Source organism: Bubalus bubalis, chromosome 3, assembly GCF_019923935.1.
Source record: "Bubalus bubalis isolate 160015118507 breed Murrah chromosome 3, NDDB_SH_1, whole genome shotgun sequence".
In the NCBI taxonomy this organism is placed as follows: domain Eukaryota; kingdom Metazoa; phylum Chordata; class Mammalia; order Artiodactyla; family Bovidae; genus Bubalus; species Bubalus bubalis.
The window spans coordinates 137,462,550-137,477,288 of NC_059159.1; the positions used below are offsets into that span (position 1 = coordinate 137,462,550).

The window sequence follows — 14,739 nt, forward strand, 5'->3', positions numbered from 1 at the left end:
CTTCTTGAGGAGCTCTCTGTGACAAAGCCACTCAGTTCTTCAAGGATCACTTTTTTCCAAACTCTTTACGAATTATCGGGCTTCCCTGATAGCTCAGTCAGTAAAGAATCCACCTGCAATGCAGGAGACCTGGGTTTGACCCTAGGTTGGGAAGATCCCCTGGAGAAGGGAAAGGCTACCCACTGCAGTATTCTGGCCTGGAGAATTTCATGGCCTCTATACATAGTCCATGGAGTTGCAAAGAGGCAGACAGGACTGAGCGACTTTCACTTCACTTTCACTTTACGAATTATCATCTTACAATTAATATGCAGTTTCTTTCTTTGTGAGGCAGGGCTCCTATTTATTTATTCTTAAATAATATCTCAGGCCTAGGTATTTTGAGATTTGGAGACCGTATCTGTGTGCATGCTGTTTATGACTTTACATATTTGGGTCTGGCTTCCTCTCTATTGGGTTTCCCAGGTGGCATAGTGGTAAAGAATCTGCCTGCAAATGCAGGAGATGCAGGAAACTCAGGTTTGATTGCTGGGTCGGGAATATCCCCTGGAGTAGGAAATGGCAACCTGTTCCAGTATTCTTGCCCAGATAATTCCATGGATGGAGGAGCCTGGCAGGTTACAGTCCATGGAGTGGCAAAGAGTCAGACACGTCTAAGCGACTGAGCACGCACCCCTCCATATTACTTGCCTGGTCTCCTTTGCTTCTTTCACCTGGACTTCCATAGCAGGTGTGCCTACCATTCTTAGATCTCTGCAACCATGGAAAGGCTGCTTTTCCCATATGGCCTTGCCCTAGTTTTATGTCAGGGTTGAACTGTGTTTTGAAGCTCGTACTGTCCTTGGGGCTACTGACCTTAATTTACATGCAGTTTGTTTTAAATTTGGCATTGCTGAGGACTGGTTCACATACAACAAAATGGACCATTTTAGTTGTATATGTTGACAGGTTTTACAAAGTTATACAGTTGTGAATCACTACCACAATAAAGATATAACACATTTCCTCTACTCTCTAAAGTTTCCTTGTACCTCATCCCAGTCCATTCTCCCCAACTTCCTAGCCCCAAGTAATTACTAATCTGCTTCTGTCAACTACAGATTGGATTTTTCTAGGGGTTTGAACAAGCTTGGGAATCAGTTTCTCCAGTCCATTAGGGGAGATATTAGAGGTTTTAGGTAAACTGAGAGTGGAGAGAGGTGACAGCAAACAGGAGACAGAAACGTGGGTCAACCAGCCTTGCACACATCAGTGCTGCTGCTTTGGAAGGAAGGGTTGTTTTAGAACAGGATAAATATACTTATGTGGGATGTGAGCAGAGCTGGGTTGTGCTAGGTTATATTCATCACTCTTTTGTCCCCATGAGGCCTGTAGCCTAGGTCAGTTGTGAATTGGGTGTGGGACAACCTAGAGAAACTTGAGAAGTCCCTGTCCTCTGGAAACTCAGGCCTGTGGGGGAGACAGAACAAAGGCATATAAAGATAAGGGAGGATGTAATCCCTGGGGTTGAAAGGGAGAGAGGTATGCAGGTTGGAGCAGCAGAGACGCTTCAGGAAGGAGGCAGCCATGACTTGGAGGCCTGCAGTGGAGAGGGAAGGTCAGGATTGGATTTGTCAGGGGACGGAGAAGAATTTAAACTCCATTGTTTGTGTCAGTGATCAAGTCTTCTATTGACTCCCTTTTGCTCTCAGAATAAAGTCCCAAAAGTCCAGTGTCTTTGTATGGCCTAGAAGGCCTTGGCAGGTCTAACCTTTGCTACCCACCTGACTTCAGATCTCATCGTTGCTCTGTGAAGATTCCTCAGTTCCAGCACACCTGAACTGCCCTTACTTCCTGGAAAATGACATCCACGCTGTTGTTCTCCTCTAAGCCTTTGACACTGCTATTTCCTCTGATTGCTTGGTACAGTCTTTTCTGTCTGCTACCACCTGCCCCATGCCAACCTGCCCCAAGCCAACCTGCCCCAAATCTCTCCTTAATCTCCTGTTCATACATCACATCTCAGTTTGCCCAGCATATTCTCCTATTAAGGGTTAAGGTCCCTTTCTGGAGGCAGAATGTAGTGATATCCCCACTAGACTGTAAACTCTGATGTCAAGGATCATGTCTGTCTCATTCATTGCTGATTCCCCTGAACCTAGCACAATCCCTGGAATATATTAAATCCTGAAAATGGGTGGAATATGAATTCTGAATGCTTCCAATTGTCGTTTGGAAATTTTGATCTGGGTGAGTTTGAAGGATAGAAAAGGGTGAGCCTTGGATGGGGAGACTGGTGGGGAGTGATAACAAGGAACTGTGACTGTAGAAGCGCAATTTTCTGGGTTTATATTTATATCTGCTTTGGTAGTAAGGCTGTGAATGGTTCAGATTTGAAATATATATACCCATGTTTTAAGAGCTGGGTGTTGGAAATTGAGGACAAAAATGCTGATATAAATATTCTCATTCAACAATTATTTATTGAGCACCTACTATATGCCAGGTAATGTTCTAGGTATTGATGATATTTGTTGTTGTTGTTTAGTCACTAAATTGTGTCGGATTCTTTTGGAACCCCATGGACTATAGTCTATCAGGCTTCTCTGTGCATGGATTTCCCAGGCAAGAATACTGGAACGGGTTGCCATTTCAGGGGGTTCCTTCTTCAGGGGATCTTCCTGACCCAGGGATTGAACCTGTGTCTCCTGCATTGGCAGGTGGGTTCTTTACCACTGAGCCACCAGGGAAGCCCATTGGTGATATAGCAACAAACAAAACAAACACAAATCCCTGCTCTCAGGGAGCTTATCTTTTAGTTGGAGATAAATTGTCTATAAACAAATAAGTAAAATATATTGTTTGTCAGATGATGATGGGTGTCCTAAAGAAAAATAAGGCAGAGAAAGGAATAGGAAGTTCAGGAACCAGAATATTATGGTTTCAACATAGTGGTTTGGCGAGGGAGAGAGGGGGAAGCAGTGGCTTATAGAAGTGACATTTGAGAAAGACCTGAAGGCACTGAAGGAATTAACTGTGTGATATTCTGGGGGGAAGGCATTCCTGATAGAGGGCATAGTAAGTGTAAAGTTCCTGAGATGGGAGCTTGCTCACACATGTTCTGGATCAGCAAGGAAGGGAGGAGGAAAGTGGCAGGAAATACGGTCAGAGACATGTTCCCCTCTATTCCAGAGGGTTAATCAAATAACCATGGCATATTAAATTGATCATGATGAAGCTCCATGAATCATAATTTGTAATTAAAATTCATGAACGTCAGGCACCATAAACCAGGACCAGCTCAAAACATCACTGGTAATACCCCAATAACAGAGTGTCCTTCCTGAAAATTTCGAGAATTCCAACTGGCTGCATTTGTATATGCAAGAGGAATTTTGCATCGTTGCCAAACATTGCCTGGCAGCCAGACTCCTCAGCAGAGAACTGAATTAGAGTCTTCTGTGAACTCCAGTTAAAGGCTAATTTTAGTTTATGACTAACAAGTTTTAGTACTCTTTTATAACTCAGTTACCATAAAAAAAAAAAAATCAAAAGTCTGGAATTTTGCATCATTTGCCTGTAGAAACCAAAGAAAAGTCTTGCCTTTTTGGATCACTTCGTGTGATCTCTTCAAAAGCCCCTCTGGGACAATACTTTTAGAAATACTGATCTTGATGAGGTGTAATGAGGGTAGGGGTAAGTGGGCAAGAGTTGCAAGGCCAGAAGACAGTCTTAGATGATTCAGAGATTTTGAGTCTGATGACTAGGCCTGGGATCCACAGAAGAAAGGACAGGAGGAGGTGAGCAGAATCGAAGGCAAGTTGATATACTTCTCTTTGTCCTAAGTAAGCTCCTCCCTCTTGTGACCCTTCTCAGTGTCATCCTTGCTTCCTCACATCCTTACACTCTCATCCTCATCTCTTCTTCAAGCTCTCGATCTGAGATTTTGCCCCTTTACTTCCTAAATCTCTTGAATCAGATCACTTTGTTCCTCTTCACAGCCACCCCGTTAGCCCTGTCTACCGTCATCTCTCACCTCGACGGCTGTAAAAGCTTTGTCAAGCTTTGTCACCGGTACTCCCCTCATCCACCCAGGTCCCTTCCAATCCATTCTCTGTGCCATGCCAAGGGATCTTTTTGAACTGTCAACCTGATTATGTCATCCCCCACTCAAAACCCTTCAGTGACTTCCTACTTCTTTTAGGAGAGGAACCGATTGTTTATCTTATTTATTATTATTATTATTTATTTGGCTGCTCTGGGTCTTAGTTGCAGCATGTGGGATCTAGTTCCTTGACCAGGGACTGAACCCTGGCCCCCTGCATTGGGAGCTTGGAGTCTTAGCCACTGGACCACGAGGGAAGTCCCAAAGAGGGACCAATTTTTTAAAAAACCCTCAGGTAAAACAAACAAACAAACAAACAAAAACCCTCAGGTGCCTATATGGGCTGAGGCCTGCTTGGGTGTGTAAGCCTTCACTTGTACCACTGTGCCCAGTCATTGCTGTATTTCGGTTCTTTGTTGTCCCTTCTTTGTGGAACATTCTCTGTGCCCTCTCTCCCTCACCGCTGCACTCACTCACAAGACTCAGGTCCAAACAGCAGCCCCCACAGCCACTTTAACGGCCTGTGCCTTGTTAATGAAGAGAATGAAGTTTTCTCTATATTTATAGTTTCATTGTCCGTGATCTTCTCTTCTGAAGCATGCATCCCAGGGTGTAATTATTCACTTGTTTGTGTAATTATTTTATTAGTGTATGTCTCTCCCATTAGACTGTGAGGCCTTGAGAGCAGGGCCTGTGGATGTTTTTCCTCACAGCTGTATTCTCAGCTCCTAACACAGTGGCCATTGCATTAGAAGCTCTTGACGAATGATTGTTAAATGAACTATGGGATGCAGTTGAGGAAGTAGCGTTGGGTACAGTGGAAGCCTGTGGTTGGCGATCCTAACACTGATTCTGGGAGAATCAGGGAAGATTTCTAGAAGGAACACCATGATTCAAGGTTTGGAAAAAGGTCCAACATGTAGGATAAGAACTGACCAAGAGAATAAGGAAGAATAATGTTCTTCTGGGGAGGAGAGTGTTTATTGGTTATGTGGTAAGTCATGATGCGTCTGCTAATGAAGAGAAGAACTAGACACAGCATTGGATTTGATAATTAGGAAGTCATTGAAGATCTTGGAAACAATTTTAGAGATAAAAAGCAGACTGAATTGAGCTAAGAAGGCATAAAGACCATGTAGACAGGATTTCTTTTTTTCAGATGAAATTAAGGCTTGAATATGTTAAATGCTAAGGTAAGTTATTTGCCTGGCAGAAACAGAGAGAAGTTGAAGATGAAAGAGATAAAATGAAGACTAGAACCAAGTGTCTGAGGAGATGGACGTGGGTCAGTTGTGGCCAAGAGGTGGACCGCTTTGTAACAGAAAAGGAGAAAGGAGGAAGGGATGGATGTAGATGAGGATAATTCAGAGGCTTAGTGACAGGAAGTTGAAAGAATTTTCTCTTTGCTTTCCCTAGTAGTGTTACAGAACTCCTTCTGGAAGTGATAACTAGAAAATAAATTTTGCCAGTGGTTATTCCATTTTGTTATGATTATAGTTATGCTATTTTCGGAGTTATGGTCTGAGGTTTTTCATGCACAATTATCAGATTACAGAACAGCTGGGAGCATTTGAGGCCAGAGCTTGGTCTCCACCCCCATCCCCCACCCCTCACCTCATTTACCGTACTCAGTACTTGCCAGGTAGTCGAATAATAATAGCAGAGGTGTCTTGTGCTTATCCCTGGGCTTTGCAGCCTGCAAGCAGATGCTGAAGAATAATTTTGGTTCTCTGGCTGCAGCTGCGAACAAGCCATATGAAATTGTTTTCTGCCAGCTAGAAATTGGTATGGAGTGTTCAATTTTCCCAATTGCTGAGACTGAATGGTATGGAAGAAGTGAGCAAAGAACACGGCTGTTGATCAAACTGGTTTCACTGCTTTGTGTCTTACAGTACTTTGTCCTGTTTAAAGAGTCTCTGGATTCTGGTTTATGTAGTGTGTTTATGTCTTCCATTTAGCTCAGTTCCTAGATTTGAGAACCCTTGGAGTGGGACCAACTCAACTTTTATTCTTCTTTAGCTGCCATCCTAGCATCTGGTACATAGTAGATGCTTAATAAATACTGGATGAATAAATAATGACTGAATGAATTAGTGGGTGAGTAAATAATGACTGATGGAAAGGTGTGTGCATACATGCTAAGTCGCTTCAGTCATGTCCAACTCTTTGTGACCCTATGGACTGTAGCCTGCCAGGTTTCTCTGTGGGATTCTCCAGGCAAGAATACTGGAGTGGGTTGCCAAGCCCTCTTCCAGGGGATCTTCCTAACCCAGGGATTGAACCCACGTCTCTTACCTCTCCTGCATTGGCAGGGAGGTTCTTTATCACTAGCGCCACCCTGGAAGTCTGATGGAAAGGTATGTACTGCAATACTCTGAACGCTAACTTTTCCTTGTAGGCCTGCAGAAGAAGCAACTCATGACTCCTTTGTTTTAGTCAAAGCACCCAATTCTGTTAATTTTTTTAGGGACTCCGCTCCTGATATTAACCGTCTTTTCCTATTCCTATCAGACATCCATTTTCTCAGTTACTTATTTTTTCCATGTGTCATACATTCAGCCTCAAATCTTGCTTTGGAACAAATTGGAATACAAATGGATAAGACAAATCTGCTAATCCCTGGACAGACACTTGGATCCATGTCCCTGCATCTTTGTTAATGATTCTGTTCCCTCTGCCTAGAATGCCTGAGCCTATCCAACTTCTGCCCTTTATGAGCCTGGAAAACTGTAAGGCACAATATATGTGCCTTTAGCTAAGCTCTGTAAGTGGCGAAGAATAGAGGCTCACTTATGTTACCTCGAATACAAGGTGGGATGGGTGAAGAGGAAGATGTATATTTAGGGGTTTGTGGGTAGATATTATAAATACATAGATAGCCTAGAATTACACTCAGAAACCTCTTTGTTCTGAAACAGATATTGGTACTAATTTCTTTCTCCACGTCTCTCATAGCTTCTCTACTTTGCTTCTTCTTTTTAATATTTATTTATTTGCCTGCACTGGGTCTTAGTTGAGGCATGTGGAATCCTCGTTGTATCATACAGGATCTTTCATTGTCACTCAAGGTCTCAGTAGTTGTGGCACATGGGCTTTAGTTGCTCTGTAACATGTGGGATCTTAGTTCCCTGCCCAGGGATTGAACCCACATCCCCTGCATTGCAAGGCAGGTTCTTAACCACTGGACCCCCAGGGAAGTCCCCTCTCTGCTTTTCTTAACAACTATATTTCATTCCCTATTTTCATTTCCCAAGCAGTCAATTTTTCTATGGTTTCAGCTCCCTTATTACTTACTGTGTTTTCAGCTCATCATGGCTACTCTGGCCTCTTCTGTCTCATAAAATGTCTACATCCCTCCACCAGTTCTCTCTGTGGTCCCAATTCAAACCCTTGGAGAAGAAATCTGATTGTCTCCAGCTTACCTGTTCACGCTAGGCTGTATCAAGGAGGATAAGGTCCTATGACTCTCTAAGGAGCCAAAGCTGTGAAGCAGGGCAATTTCCCTTAGAAGGAGATATAGTCTTTCCTTGGCTCCTCCTGTGCAGGATATAACCTGCTCTATTGAAAGTAACTTCTACATTGCTTCTGGTAAGTCTTTCTCACACGTTGTTCCGAAAGGGCCTCAGATATTTTCCAACCGGTTGCTTCTATTCAGGGCCGATATTTACATTACAAAAGGTTCTGTCCTTTACAAAAGCCTTTAACTTTAAGAGGTTTTTTTTTTTTTAATAGCACATTTCTACAATGAATTTTTAAATACATCACACTCTATGCATAACTTTTAAAGACCTTGACATAGGAAATATATTGTGGCCATGATGGAGCATTTCATACTGGACTCACCATCCCACTACGAACAGCCCATAATCCTGGACACAATATGTGAAGCAGCTGGTTTCGGTATTCGCCCAATCCTAAGGGAAGGAGAACACCAAAACATGAGTTACATGTTTATCTTTGCTTTACTGCCTTGGGTCAGTTTCTTCTCTTTTTAAACTCTTTTTTCAAATGTATAATTAATTAGGTAATACTTATTCATTTTTTTGGCTGCACTGGGCCTTAGTTGCAGCATATGCCCTCTTTTAGCTGTGGCATGCAGGATCTTTAATTGTGGCACATGAACTCTTAGTTGCATCATGCCTGACCAGGGACTGAACCTGGGCCTCCTGCGCTGGGAACATGGAGTCTTAGCCACTGGACTACCAGGGAAGTTCTTGGGTCAATTTCTTGATCATGGCTCAGGGAGAGAGATCCAAAGGAGAGCACCATGATAACAGTGATATCCAATGTTGGAATTAGTAGGCAATGGCTTGAAAGCAGTTGTTAAAATAATTTATGAACTAAAAAAAGTATTGACTTAAAGGATGGGGAATCTAAGCCTCCAAAATGGAAACAATAGAAAAATAAATATCAGAAATGAAAAATTTATTGGCTAGTCCTAATAGTAAATATGAAGATGGAAAATTGAAATTATCCAATCTGAAAAACAGAGAAAAACAAGATTAGAAACAATAAAGAACCTTAGTGACCTGTGGGAATATGTCATATTTGTATCTGTAACTTGCAAGTAGCTGGAATCCCAGAAGGAAGAAGAGGAGAGGGAAAGTAGTTAAAAAAAATAATTGTCAAAAATCTCTTAAATTTGGTGGAAAACATATTATTAGCAGAGGTTCAATGAGCCCGAAGCAGGATAAATCAAGGAAAACCAAAGGTCGGTCGTTCACAATCAAAAAACTGAATGCCAAGGATAAAAATAAAATCTTGAAAGCAACCAGAGAAAAATGACACAATGCACAGAATGGAATAATAGGATCATGACTGACTTCCCACTGTAAACAAAAGCAATCAGAAGACAATGGAATGTCATAGCTAATGCACTGAAAGAAAATTACCATCAAGCCAGAATTCTATGTCCAACAGAAATATCCCTCAAAAGGAAGAGTTTTCTACAAATACATTTTCAGATAAACTAAAACTGATAAAATTTGTCTTCAGCAGACCTTCACTACAAGAAGTACAGAAAGCAGGACTTCCCTGGTGGTCCAGAGATTAAGAATTTGCCTTGCAGTGGAAGGGACGTGGGTCTGATCTCTGGTTGGGGAAGAATCCCCTCTTCTCCCACCTCTGCATGGAAACAACTAAGACCTGACACAACCAAATAAATCTTCAAGAAAAAAAAAAGTTCTTTCAGCATAGGGAAAATGACTCCTGATGGAAGCTCTGCCTGTAGGAAAACCCCAAAGTACTAGTAATAGTAAATATGGGCCTAAAGATAAAATACTAGATATTTTGGGCTTCTATTAATTTTCTTAAGAGGCATATGACTGTTTAAAACAAAAATAACACCGCTGTAAGCTAAAGCTTATAATGTATACAGAAATAAAATACGTGGCAACAACCTCAAAGATGAGGTTGTGGTGGTAAATGGAATTAAGGTGTGATAATGTCAATAACCTCAGATATGCAAATGACACCACCCTTATGGCAGAAAGTGAAGAGGAACTAAAAAGCCTCTTGATGAGAGTGAAAAAATTGGCTTAAAGCTCAACATTCAGAAAACAAAGATCATGGCATCCGGTCCCATCACTTCATGGGAAATAGATGGGGAAACAGTGGAAACAGTGTCCGACTTTATTTTTTTGGTCTCCAAAATCACTGCAGATGGTGACTGCAGCCATAAAATTAAAAGATGCTTACTCCTTAGAAGGAAAGTTATGACCAACCTAGATAGCATATTCAAAAGCAGAGACATTAGTTTGCCAAAGGTCTGTCTAGTCAAGGCTATGATTTTTCCAGTGGTCATGTATGGATGTGAGAGTTGGACTGTGAAGAAGGCTGAGTGCCGAAGAATTGATGCTTTTGAACTGTGGTGTTGGAGAAGACTCTTGAGAGTCCCTTGGACTGCAAGGAGATCCAACCAGTCCATTCTGAAGGAGATCAGCCCTGGGATTTCTTTGGAAGGAATGATGCTAAAGCTAAAACTCCAGTACTTTGGCCACCTCATGCGAAGAGTTGACTCATTGGAAAAGACTCTGATGCTGGGAGGGATTGGGGGCAGGAGGAGAAGGGGATGACAGAGGATGAGATGGCTGGATGGCATCACTGACTCGATGGACGTGAGTCTCAGTGAACTCCAGGAGTTGGTGATGGACAGGGAGGCCTGGCATGCTGTGATTCATGGGGTCGCAAAGAGTCGGACATGACTGAGCGACTGAACTGAACTGAACTGAAGGTTATTACTTTGTTAAATATGAAGTGGTGTGTTATTTATTCTTAATAGACTATGATCGATTTGAGGTATATACTATAAACCTTAGAGCAACCACTAGAAAGTAATACAAAAAGGCACAGCCAAAAATCCAACAGAGAAAATCAAATGAAATACTAAAAACCTCAACTAACATAAAAGACGGGAGAAGATGAACAGAGGAAAAAGTAGATGAAAAATAGAAAACACAGCAGAGTATGGTAAAGACAACCACACCAATACTTTCAATTAAAAGGCAGAGATTATCAAGCTGGGGCAGAAGGGGGAGGAATAAGCAAGACCCAACTTTATGCTGCTTGTAAGAAGTATAGTTTAAGTGTAAAGACATAGAAAGTTTGAAAAATAAAAGTGTGGTGAAACATACCATGCAAGTAGCAAGCATAAGAAAGCTGCATAACTATAGTATTATCAGAGCTAAGTAGGCTCCAAGACAAAGAGTATTTCCAAAGAAAAATATGGATATTTCATAATGATAAAAGATCAATTCAAGAAGTGATATGAAATCTCAAATGTGTATGTACCTACTAATAGCACTTCAAAATACATCAACCTTTTAAAAACAGACCAGAGCTAAACGGAGAAATATAAAAGGATACAATGATAGCTGGAGATTTTAACACTTTTCGCTCAGCTGAAATATGTAGATCTGTTAACCAACCTGACTTAATTAACATTTATAGAACCCAAGAATGGCAGAATGTTAAAAAAAAAATAGATCATACACTGGGACATGCAGTGAGTCTCAATACATTTCAAAATATTAATACCTTACAGGTTTTCATTCAATTCAAACTCAACATCAATCCATGACAGAAAAAAATCTCAGGATACTAGGAATAGTTTGACCAAAATGAAATTAAATTAATCATAAATAGCAAATCCCCAAATATTTAGGGATTGACGAATGCACTTCTAAATTAAAAAAAAAAAGTACAAAGGAAATTAAAAAAAACCTTTTAATTGGATGGGCTTCCCAGATGGCTCTACTGGTAAAGAATCCTCCTGCCAATGCAGTAGACGTGGGTTTGATCCCTGGATTGGGAAGATCCCCTGGAGAAGGAAATGGCAACCCACTCCAGTATTCTTGCCTGGGAAATCCCATGGACAGAGGAGCCCGGCAGGCTGTAGTCCATGGGGTTGCAAAAGCGTTGGACATGACATAGCGACTAAACAACAACAATGAAAATAAAACATCACAAATTGTGGGGTCATGCTGAAGTTGGACTTACTAAAAATGTATAGTTTTAAATGCCTATTTCAGAAAAGAAAAAAGATTTAAAATCAATGTTCTAAGTTTCTACCTTAAGAAAATAGAAAAAGATGAGCAAATTAAATCCAGAATAACAGAAGCAAATCTATTTCATCGATTCCCTTTATTAATTTATTCATTTATCTTATTGTTTCATAGAAACAATGAGAAAAACAATAGAGAAAATTAACGAAGTCAGAAATTGGTTCATTGAAAAGATTGATAAAATTGATAAAACTTAGCAAGCTTGGATCATCAAGAAAAAAAGAAAACACAATAGCCAATAACAGGAATGAAAAATGTGATATCACTACAGATTGTACAGACATTAAAAAGGGTAATAAATGGATATTATCAACAACTTTATGGCAATAAATTCAACAATGTAAATGGAATGGACAAATTTATTGAAAAAAACAGTTTGCCTTAACACAAAAAGAAATGGAAAATATGAAGACCGTATCTACTTAAAGAAATTGAATTCATAATTTAAAACCTTCCCACAAAGAAACTCTAGGCCAAATGGGTTCACTGATGAATAGATATGTCAGGAATAAATATAACACCAATCTTATACAAAGTCTTAGAGGAAACAGAGGAGGGTACAAGTTCCAATTTACTTGATGTCAGTATAATTCTGATATCAAAATCAAAACTATTATAAGAAAAGAGGATAGGCCAACATCCTTCATGAATATAAATGCAAAAAAAAATCTGACAAAATATTAACAAATCTGTTCCAGCAATATATTAAAAAAATAATATATCAGACCAAGTGAGGTTTATTTCAGTAAGACAAAGTTAGCTCAACCTTAAAAACCCAATCATTATATTTCTTCACATTAACAGAAAAAAGGGGGAAAAACCATATGACAACATCATAATAGATTCAGAAAAGAAGTTGAGAAGATTCAACTCTTCTGTTTGTCGCTCAGTCGCGTCCAGCTCTTTGCGACCCCATGGACTGCAGCACACGAGGCCTCCCTGTCCATCACCAAGCCCCGGAGTTTACTCAAACTCACGTCCATTGAGTCGGTGATGCCATCCAACCATCTCATCTTCTGTCGTCCCCTTCTCCTCCTGCCTTCAATCTTTCCCAGCATCAGGGTCTTTTCAAATGAGTCAGCTCTTCGCATCAGGTGGCCAAAGTATTGGAGTTTCAGCTTCAACATCAGTCCTTCCAATGAACATTCAGGACTGATTTCCTTTAGGATGGACTGGTTAGATCTCCTTGCAGTTCAAGGGACTCTCAAGAGTTTTCTCCAGCACCACAGTTCAAAAGCATCAATTACTCGGTGCTCAGCTTTCTTTATAGTCTAACTCTCACATCCATACCTGACTACTGGAAAAAACATAGCCTTGACTAGATGGACCTTTGTTGGCAAAGTAATGTCTCTGCTTTTTAAAATGCTGTCTAGGTTGGTCATAACTTTCCTTCTAAGGAGTAAGTGTCTTTTAATTTCATGGCTGCAGTTACCATCTACAGTGATTTTGGAGCCCCCCAAAATAAAGTCTGTCACTGTTACCACTGTTTCTCCATCTATATGCCATGAAGTGATGGGACCAGAAGCCATGATCTTAGTTTTCTGAATGTTGAGCTTTAAGCCAACTTTTCCATTCTCCACTTTCACTTTCATCAAGAGGCTCTTTAGTTCTTCTTTACTTTCTGCCATAAGGGTGGTGTCATCTGCATATTTGAGGTTATTGATATTTCTCCCGGCAATCTTGAGTCCAGCTTGGGCTTCTTCCAGCCCCACGTTTCTCATGATGTACTCTGCATATAAGTTAAATAAGCAGGGTGACAATATATAGCCTTGACGTATTCCTTTTCCTATTTGGAACCAATCTGTTGTTCCATGTCCAGTTCTAACTGTTGCTTCCTGACATGCATACATGTATCTCAAGAGGCAGGTCAGGTGGTCTGGTATTCCCGTCTCTTTCAGAATTTTCCACAGTTTTTGTGATCCACACAGTCAAAGGCTTTGGCATAGTCAATAAAGCAGAAATAGATGTTTTTCTGGAACTCTCTTGCTTTTCTGATGATCCAGCGGATGTTGGCAATTTGGTCTCTGGTTCCTCTGCCTTTTCTAAAACCAGCTTGAACATCTGGAAGTTCACAGTTCATGTATTGTTGAAGCCCAGCTTGGAGAATTTTGAACATTACTTTGCTAGCGTGTGAGATGAGTGCAATTGTGCGGTAGTTTGAGCATTCTTTGGCATTGCCTTTCTTTGGGATTGGAATGAAGACTGACCTTTTCCAGTCCTGTAGCTACTGCTGAGTTTTCCAAATTTGCTGACATATTGAGTGCAGCACTTAAACAGCATCATCTTTTAGGATTTGAAATAGCTCCACTGGAATTCCATCACCTCCACTAGCTTTGTTCGTAGTGATGCTTCCTAAGGCCCACTTGACTTCACATTCCAGGATGTCTGGCTCTAGGTAAGTGATCACACCATCGTGATTATCTGAGTCATGAAGACCTTTTTTGTACAGTTCTTCTGTGTATTCTTGCCACCTCTTAATATCTTCTGCTTCTGTTAGGTGCATAACCATTTCTGCCCTTAATTGTGCCCATCTTTGCATGAAATGTTCCCTTGGTATCTCTAATTTTCTTGACAAGATTCAACATCCACCCACAAAAGATGAGAATAAGGGCCAAATAAGATGATGCACTCCAAAGTGTTCAGTAAACTGAAAGATGCTGTATAAAGGGAAAGTTTTTTTAGTTTCATCCCTCTGCTATACACCCAGAGATTTATAGCTTCCTTTCTGACAAGGATTTCATGGGACCTGGACAACACACTTTTCAACTATTCAATAAATGCCCTCAGAATGAGAGTCAATCGGCATGCACAGCAGACCATGATAGAATAATAAAGTAATAACACTGCCTCTGGTACTTGACAGCTTACTGAGTGCTGGGCTCTGAGTAAGGTTCTCATCATGTATTTTATCCTCACAACAAATCTAAGGAAAGTACTAATATTTTTCTCTGCCTTATAAATGAGAGAATGAGGGTTAGGACATAAATACCTTACTCAAGGCCACACATGTAGGTGGTGACAGAATCAGGAATCAAGCCGGGCTTACACTAGAGCTTCAGGTTTTAAACCCTACCCTGCCTTGCTGTCTCTACC

The 14,739-nt window shown here is 40.8% G+C and overlaps 1 protein-coding gene across 2 annotated transcripts in view; it reads left to right on the forward strand.

The window, feature by feature from the left end:
- Positions 1-14,739, forward strand: part of DNAI1 (dynein axonemal intermediate chain 1) — a 70,196-nt gene that overhangs the window by 976 nt on the left and 54,481 nt on the right. The window lies entirely within an intron of this gene.